The sequence below is a fragment of the Orycteropus afer genome, unplaced genomic scaffold, assembly GCF_000298275.1.
Source record: "Orycteropus afer afer isolate SDZICR_OR568_19922 unplaced genomic scaffold, OryAfe1.0 scaffold00014, whole genome shotgun sequence".
Lineage (NCBI taxonomy): Eukaryota > Metazoa > Chordata > Mammalia > Tubulidentata > Orycteropodidae > Orycteropus > Orycteropus afer.
Genome location: NW_006921601.1, coordinates 2,736,568 through 2,746,025, shown reverse-complemented (window position 1 = coordinate 2,746,025; position 9,458 = coordinate 2,736,568). Strand labels below are relative to the sequence as shown.

Sequence of the window (9,458 nt, the reverse complement as noted above, 5' to 3'; positions counted from 1 at the left end):
TGGGAATTTGCTGACAAGGAAAGTATTTACTACTCTACTCCACTGCCATTGATTCGATTCCAACCCACAGAAACCACCATTGGGTTTCCAAGGCAGTAAGTCTTTATTTAAGTAGATTTCCTCATCTTCCTTCTGCAGAGAAGCTGGTGGGTTTGAACCACTAAGTTTCTGGTTAGCAGTCAGATGTCATAGACAAGTGGCACTAGAGCGCCTTATTATTTACTACTAGTACTATGTAAGGAGCTCTGGTAGCCTAGTGCCTAAGACACTTGACTGCTAACCAGAAGGCTGGTGGTTCAAACCCACCAGCCACTCCTCGGAAGGAAGGCTGGGCAATCTACTTCTGTAATGATACTGCCTCGGAAGCCCAAGGAAGGGTCGCTATGAGTCAGGGCCGACTCCATGGCACATAACAACAACAGTACTATGTAAAGACCTGTTTCTGATCCAGATCCAAAGGCTTTAATCTTGAAACTTACTTCATGATTCTGATTTGAGATCCTTAGTTTTGTGTTTATGGTAGATGTGTTTTCAGGTCTTGTTCTGATTCTCAGTTTTCTGGAGAAGATCTCATGGCCTCTCATGATTCCTCAATCATGTCCTAGCACCAGATCATGGCAGTAGGATTATGTTTAATGATAATGTCTCTGTAGCCTGAAGGACCATTGCTAATAACGTGGATCTCACTCTACAATTTGCCATTATTAAGTTAAATCCCTTGTCTTCTGGTGCCCTAACCATGTGGAAGGAAAACATCACCAATATTAATGAGTTCATCCTGGTGAGCTTCCCTACTGCTCCTTGGCTTCAGATGTTGCTCTCTTCTCCCTCTTCCTTGTCACCTATTTGTACTGTTAGAGAATTTGTCCATCATCATCACTCTATGGGTCGCTGTGTCCCTGCACAAGCCTATGTACCATTTTCTGAGCACTATATCCTTACTGGAGGCCTGGTATATAACTGTCACAGTCCTTAAGATATTGGCTGGATTTCTTCTTCACCCTAAAACCATCTCCTTCCTGTGTTGTATGATCCAGTTCTATTTCTTCATCTCACTTACCTGTGCTGAGTGTGTGCTTTTGGCTGCCATGGCCTATGACCATTATGTGGGCCTCTTTGCTATCCAGTCATGATGACCACAGGGTTTTGTGTTCAGCTGATGATCAGTTTCTGGGTGAATGGCTTCACCATCTCCATCTTGAACATCCCCATGTTATTCTGTAACATACGAAGTTTCCATGTGTCAGAATCAACTTGACAGCAGTGATTTTGGGTTTTGTTGGTTCTTTTCTACCTTAGGAGTGATGCATAAAGAGAGATTCTGCCATAATCATATTTCATGATTATGACCTGTTCATTACTTCTAAGGGAGTGAGGTGACTGGTTCCTTTTATAACCAACTAACCTCAGTGATAATTCATTTTAATTACTTTTTAAAATTTGAGAAAATGAGAGGCAACCTTCCTTAGGTCTCTAATAGAGACACTGTAGAAACTAGACATAATTTTCATGTCATCTTATGGTGGGGGGGGAAAAGAGATGATAGAAAAAGAGATTATATATAATTTCATGCTTTCTTTGTTGGAACATCTACATACAATTTTGTGAATAAAATGGTTGGGAGCTAGATCCTAGTGAAATTAATGACAGTTTGTTAATCCACTCCTTCTTAGGTAAAAGAAACAATCGTACTGACAAGAGACTAAGAGCTTTTGTTTAGATGATAATTGGTCTGGATGTGAAGGATTTTCCCAGAACATTCCCTTCTCATTTCCTTTTCTTTTTATTTTGGAAAGGTAGATGCAATACCTTTCATTTGATCATTATAAAATGATAGAAGAGAGGTGGATTCTGTGTGGCTCAGGAATAATATTGGATGAGTGAAATAATGAAATATGATTTCACAAGAGTTTGAGGATGACAAGTGTATTAATGTACTGCAACACTTTGGAAGACACATTTCATGCATTTTAGTTGGGCAATTGATTTCTTCAGCATATGTGGTTTTAACATTATTCACTTTGTAACTGCATGGTCTTACCATATTAAGTTTTTCATAATGCCAGGTAAGATTGTTTTATTTTAATTTATATAGATTAAGATGATTTACAAACTGTGTAGCTCCTAATTTATATCAACCTGTTACATACTGATGCCCTTCATTACTTTTAGCCTAAACATTGTATGTTCTTGATGACATATATCCTTTTCTTTTAGTCAAAAGTGCCATTATGGGGCATGGCCCTCACAGAGGCACTAAAATTTTGCATATATATATATATATATATATATATATATAAATTTTCTTATCACAATTCTAGTATGTTCTAGTCTTTTTGTCAGAAGTTAGCAGTATTCTCCTGTAAATATTTCTGCATGGAAACCTTTATTAATTGCTCATGGACACTTAGGGCTTATTTTGAAATCTTCTCATAGGATTATATTTTATTCTTAATTTATTTTAATTTCAGTTAAGCTATTATGGGAGTCATTCATTATTATAACCTCCACAATATAACATTTATAACTTGAAATTCCTTTTCTGGTCTAAACCATCTGCTCTTCTTTTTTGGTGATTCAGTTTGACTTAAGTTCACTTGACCTAGGACTTTTCTGCTTACATAGCACAATTAAGAGTTTAGTAAACTATCTATTTCTTTTCTTGAAACAGCATGATCAACTAACCACACAATAGGTCTCTGTGAGTCTGACTATTATGATTACTACTTCGACTATGCTGTCTATTAAGGTAACAAGACCACCATATCTTTTGCAATTAAGTGTCATCACTTAACCCCTACCCTCCTTGGATCCCATTATCCCCATTGCATTTAAATGTCCCAGTTTGAGGACAGCAGTGCACACTGTAATTTCTGACCTACAAAGAAGAGTGACCACAGAAATCTTCAAGAATATTGGGGCTCCATTCACAAATTTATTTCTCACAGTTGTGGTGAAAGATGTGTCCTCTGGACCCTGTTGGGGTGGATAAGCTGATGTTGTATGATAAATACACTTTAACATATTGTGCTAGGTGAAGTGGAGGGTCACCCAAAAGAGATAAAGACCCTCAGTAAGAAAAGTTGTTCTTGTTATTTTTAGATACTTTTGGGTCATTTATACAGAGCTTAAACTGGGGATTCGGAGCCCTGAGTTCACCTTTTTTTTCTTTTTCTTCTACTTTCTCCCATCTGTTGAGAGCAACAAGGCAATCACAATATACTACTTAGTTTGACTAAAATATTTTAAGATATCATACATACTCATCAAGTGCCTTGTCCTTTATATGTATTTGACTAGGAGTATCTAGTGGTAAAATTTTCATACCCTCTATTCCACTGGCAGTGCATCTTTACAGTCTTTAAATCTAACCAGATTAGATAATCAATTCTAGACAACCCAGAGCCAATTCAGAAATCTCATCCTTAAGATCCTGTTCATCTAGAACCAATTCCAGTACCAAAATCTGTATAAGTCAAGGTTCAACCGAAGAAACAAAAGAAGTAGGAAAAATATATTGAGATTTCTTGAGATGAATTGAAGTGCAGGAGTGCAGGGGTACATGAGGTAACATCTGTGCACGTTATCTTCACATGAATGATCGTACTTTAGGGTAGCAAATGTTCTGTGCTGCCCAGTACATTCCTCTGGTGAATCCTATGTTAGATTACTCACCCAGGCTTGCCTTTGGCATGGTGGCTGTCAGCTGCCACCAGCATTGTCCAGACCATTATGTGGCCATCTAATGCCACTTCATGTCTTCAGTGTATGCAGTTTCTCCCTTTCCCATGTCTCCAGTCTGCTGTTTCGCTGGAGAATCTCTTGGGAAGTCTAGGTGAATCCTTTTTGAATCCCGTTGTTGTTAGATGCTGTTGAGTTGATTGTGACTCATAGTGATGCTATCTGTGCAAAACAGAACTGCTGCACAGGGTTTTCAAAGAAGTGACCTTTTGGAAGCAGATCACCAGGTCGTCTCACAAGAATTGTTGGGTGAGTTTAAACCACTAATATTTTGGCTAATAGTTGAGTGCTTAACCATTTGCTCCACCCAGAAATATTCCCAGAAAGCCTGTTCATAAAGCAAAGTAAAGTTTACTAGAACTCACTTCAGTGAGAGAGAGCATCTGATGGTCTTAGCAATGTCTCAAAAGGAGAAAGTCAAACTTCTATACAGGGCGTAGGACTCTGGGCTCAAGTGGTTTAAGGCAAGGTATGATTTTCAAGGTGACCTAATGGGAATTGGGCAAAGTGTATCACGTATTAGTTTAGAATTGGTAGACGTAGTAAGGCGAGGGCTTTGAGCCATGTCATGATAAATAGATTGTTTGAACATAGGGCTCCTACATAGAGCCTGGTGAACCACTGAGACTATGGCCCCTAGCTGCCCTTCAGGTCTGGAATTGAACCCACACCTGCGGTTTCCAGCCAAAAAAAGTACAGGCATGTGAGTTAAATATTTACCTCAAGTAGACACATGCCCTGGAGAGAACAATCATGGGAGAAGGAAGGGCTGCTTATGCACAGGGAGACAGCTCAGGGTGCAGGAGAGTATGGAGGGATGGTCACTGGGAAGAGGTAACTATAGGGAGGAAGTGGGAGGGGAGCTGTTGCATTGTGGTAAACTGTGGCCAATGACATGAGACAAAGTATATGTGAACTGCTGTATGGAAAGTGAATTTGCTCTGTAAATCTTCACCCAAATCACAATAAATAAAAAAAAGAAAATAGGGCTCCTACAATCTAACTTTAATGGAGTAGCCAAAGAAATCCTTTTGAACCAGGTGACCAGACTGTTATCTCAGATCAATTAATCTGCAAGAATTTCCTGAAGCACACAGTAAAGTTATATGCTGAGGTATTCATTTATTGTTTTTCCAGGACAAAGGTTTCCAGGAACTAACAATTAGCAGGTGGTCTCAGTTCTCAGTCACTTTCCAAGAAAGAACTTTAGGCCTATAATAAGCTTAGGAATTCCCATCATGCCTGCCTTGATTCGAGAGGAAACCAAGGAGAGTGACATTCACCTTCTTCTTAATGCTTTCCTCACACTTGAGTGTCTTTGGGGCGAAATCTTCAGATCTTGTGACTCAGCAAACATCCACTTTCAGAATAAGAATATATCTTCCCTTCATGGGGACAATCACAAACTTCCAACTCATCAATTTCCCCACACAAGGAGCAGAAGAGAATGAGTGTAAAATTATCTTATAGACTCCACTTTCGCTTAAGTTAGCCCTTTCTCCTCCATTTATACAGATAAGGTGTGTGTGAAGAGGGGAGAAGTGTGTGAAGAAGGGTGGTATGCCATCCTAGAATCTATGTAAATTCACCTTCTTTCAAAACTCTGGATTGTCTAGGACCCTCCGAATTCAGCTGTGAGCTGTCTCAACAGTTCCGTATTATACTTGTCTTTCCAACTACAATGGAAGGAAAGCAGAAACTATGCATATTTCACCATTGGGTCCACTGTGCCTAGCACAGTGCCTGGCATATGGTAGGAATTAATTATTTTTTTAATTAATAAATGAATCTCAGTATCAGAAAGAATTTTTAATGGAGTAAAATAGGGGCCATTAGCACAGAGCTCTGACAGGCTTAACTGAGCAGATGCAACACTACCACATGAACACATATGAACACACACTGTATGTGTTCATCATCACTACTCTATCTTCAAAACATATCCAGAATCAGATCACTTATTACTTCTTCCACTTTCAGCTTCCTAATCCAGGTTGTCATCAGTTCCCTCCTAGATCATTGCAATACTCTCCTAAGAAGTCTCCTTGCTTCCTTTCTTGTGCCTTTGCTTTAACAGAGTAGCTGGAAAAATCCTTTTAAATCATCAATTAGATAGTGCTTATTCTACACTGAATGTCTTCCAAAAGCTCCCCATTTCACTTACAGTAAAATACTAAATCCTTGATTGTTCTATAAGCTTATCCACTCAATTCTCTGACCTCATGTTTTAAAACTTCCCAGCTCACTCACTCTGTTTCAGTTCCTTTGGTCTCCTTGCTGCCCTCCTCATTCCTACCTCAGGACCTTTGTACCAACTGCTTCCTCTGCCTACAATGTTTTCAAGTGTTTTCTCAAAGATCACCTTCTCAGTACACGATTTTACCTGACCACCCTATTTAAAGTTGCAACCCCTCCCCATGTTCTCTATACTTTGCTTTTTTTTTTGTCTCCTTAGCACTTGACATCTTCTAACATACTATATAACTTATTTACAATATTTTCTTTCTTTTTTCCTCTGAAATGTAAGATCCAGGTTGGCAGAGATAGTTGTCTGTTTTTTTTCACTGCCGTATTTTCAGCACTTAATACTTAGCACACAGTAGTAGCTCAATAAATAGAAATAGAGTAACAGAATAAAAATAAACCAAATAGACCTGTGGAGGGAGGGAAAAGCAGCAAACCCTGTGTTAGTCTCAATTAATTTGCCCTCATATGAATTTACCCTCAGTGAAGGAATTAACTGTTCGGGAAGGATCAAGAAGGTCCTGTTTCTACCACTCTCCTGAGACCCTTGTAGATGTCACCACATACTATAACTTGGGGCAGATGACCATCCAGGGCAAAGGGGTACTAGCTGAGACACAGTCACTATGTGTTTGGTAAGGGATCTGGAAATAAGCCCTCCATGCTTATTTTAAAGGTGAAGTGAACTCTCGAGACCTTAGATCTCATTTGTTGAGAGAAGAAAGCAGAGATCAGAGGCCAAGAATCAGGCTCAGGGGATTTATTAAAATCCTATTACCTGCACCAGCATTTCCAGGGAGAGAAAATTTCACCTGGAGAGAAATTTTCCTTTCAATGGAGCTGCTGAATAGAGGGTCAAAGTCACTATCATCTGAAAGTGAGGCAGAAGAGCCACCCCTAAGGACAGGCCCCTGGCTCACTGTGATTCCTGGGGACAGTGAGGACAGGCACTGAAGGTTTTGTGCTGGGTCCTCTTTCTTGTTTTCTCACTTGGGTTTTTCCTTTATTCAGCTTTTCTAACAGAACTTAGTAGCCTTTTAAAAAGCCCAAGCATTGACTGTTTTCTGACAATTGCTTCACAGAAAAATTCCTCCATAGGGTGACAGGATCAGAGAGGCAGCTCATCCCAAGCTCCTCACACAAGAGAGGAAATAAACAGCTTCTTGTTCTCAGAAATGTGGACCTTTCAGAGACCAACCTATGTCCATCTCTCACCTCATTTTCAGTGAGGGTCTGTAAAGCCAGAAGAATGGAAGGGACCCTGCCTTGCTGATCTCAAATACCTTCTCCTGACTACTCTCCTCAGTGCTAGTGGAAAAGCCATCTCCTTGACTCACCAATTTCTCTGTATATATCTTGGTCCCCAGTCAAATGACATAGTCTTCAGTGAAATACAGCAGCAGTATCCCTTGCACATCTGAGGTAAGAATTTTCTCTCTGTTTTGGGGGATACAAGGTGTCTGCAAACAAATGGTTAGGAAATGGGAGTGGGACCCTGTAAGTGGCTGATTAGGAAATATTATCCGTGCCCTACATCTTGGACACTTCAGTAACCTTGGTCTCATTTATCACCTCATTCATTCAAAAAATAATTATTAAGGATATTCTGTAAATCAGGCCCTGTGTTATATATTTAAACAGTAAACATTGTGATTAAAACACAACCACTACATTTAAGGATTAGTACAAGAATTAATACAAATTAATACGAGAATTCCTATATTTAAGGATTAGTACAAAAATATATTTAGCGAACACTATTATTAACATAAGACCTCTGGTAGCATAGTGCCTAAGGCACTTGACTGCTAACCAGAAGGCTGGTGGTTCAAATCCACCAGCCACTCCTCAGAAGGAAGGTTGGGCAATCTACTTGCGTAGTGATACTGCCTTGGAAACCCAAGGAGGGGTCGCTATGAGTCGGCTCTGACTTGTCCGCACAAAACAACAACAACAACAACAACATTATTAACATACAATCCCTATAGTTAAGGATTAGTACAAGAATCTTTGAGTACATTAACTGTACTCAAATCTTTAGTATATTAACTGTACTCAAATCTTTACTACATCTACTCAAGGTGTCAGAAGCAAGAAAAACTTCCAAGAAGTAATAACAGCAGATATTCTGAAGTACCGAGAAACTATAACCAAGAAAAGGGATCAGAGATATGAGCGAAGGGAAGAGAGAAAAGAAAGCATTATATGTGCAAATGCTTTGAGGAAAGTTTTCTAGGGAACTGCAAATTGACAAGTGTTGCTAGAAATGGGGTCTGGATAGGGATGCAAGGAGAAAGGGGGACTAGGGACCATGTAAGAAATGAGACTGGAGGGGCCAGTCTGGCCAGACAACGAGCCAAGAAGATTGGCCCTGGTCCTACAGGCAGTTATTAAAGCATGCTAAAAAAAATAAAAAAGAGAGAGAGAGAGAGAGAGAGAGAATGGGCTTAGAGTAATTCTGAGATTTCTGTTAACATCAGAGTGTGGAAAATGGACTGGAGAGGGTGAGACTGAAGTTGGGGCATTAATTAGGAGACTGCAGTCATCAAAAAAAAAACCAAAAAACAAAAAACAAAAAACAAACTCACTGCCGTTGAGTCGGATCCCACTCATAGTGACCCCTCCTTGGGTTTCTGAGGCGATATCACTACGGAAGTACATTGACCAACCTTCCTTCCAAGGAGTGGCTGGTGGGTTTGAACCGCCAGCCTTCTGGTTAGCAGTCCAGTGCCTTAGGCACTATGCTACCAGAGCTCCTTCCTTGTACCCTAGTAACATTTTTAAGGATATGGCCTATCTAGGAAACATTTTCTGTTCCTCGAGGTTATTTCATTCCTTGTCATTTTTATCTCTGAGCATTCCAGATATTCCCTCACATCTTTTGAATATTTTGGCATTAAAATAATAGTCTTCTTCTGATTCCCTAGTTCTGTCATTGTCTTGGATGATTTTAGTGCCTATGGGAATAACACATCTTAGCTGTGTATTTTCTTCAACTTAAATAACTTGTATGTTTACAAAAGTTCAGGAGCTCATGGCTTCATTGTGTATTTTATCCTTATTTACTACTGCTCTACCTGTGAAGCTTAAACTGTACATTCAACTCTTTAACCTTCTGCTTTTTCGATTATTACTTACCTTAGCTTTCACTACAGTTTTTCTTCAACTTTAAGGAACCTACATGTTCTTTGATATTTCTATTATTTCTCTGTTATAAGTCCCCACTAGATTATTTGCCATCTAAGTACATTAGTTCACTGAACAAATATTTAAGTGCTTGTTGAATATTAAATGAGTGAAAAATGTTAGTGTTACACAAATCTAGTCAGGCTAGGATGTCATTCGATATATGTTGTATAACATCTCTGTCTCCCAAGAACCCTAAATCCTCCTGTGCTTTGCTGACTCCTGAAAACCACATGAGAACTATCCCACCTAGATTTTGTATGTTCCAGATAACCAAAGAAACCACA

The 9,458-nt window shown here is 39.4% G+C and overlaps 1 pseudogene; it reads left to right on the top strand.

Moving 5' to 3' along the window:
• The first annotated feature begins 739 nt into the window (after window positions 1-739).
• LOC122151417 overlaps window positions 740-9,458 on the top strand; it is a 9,755-nt pseudogene continuing 1,036 nt past the window's right edge.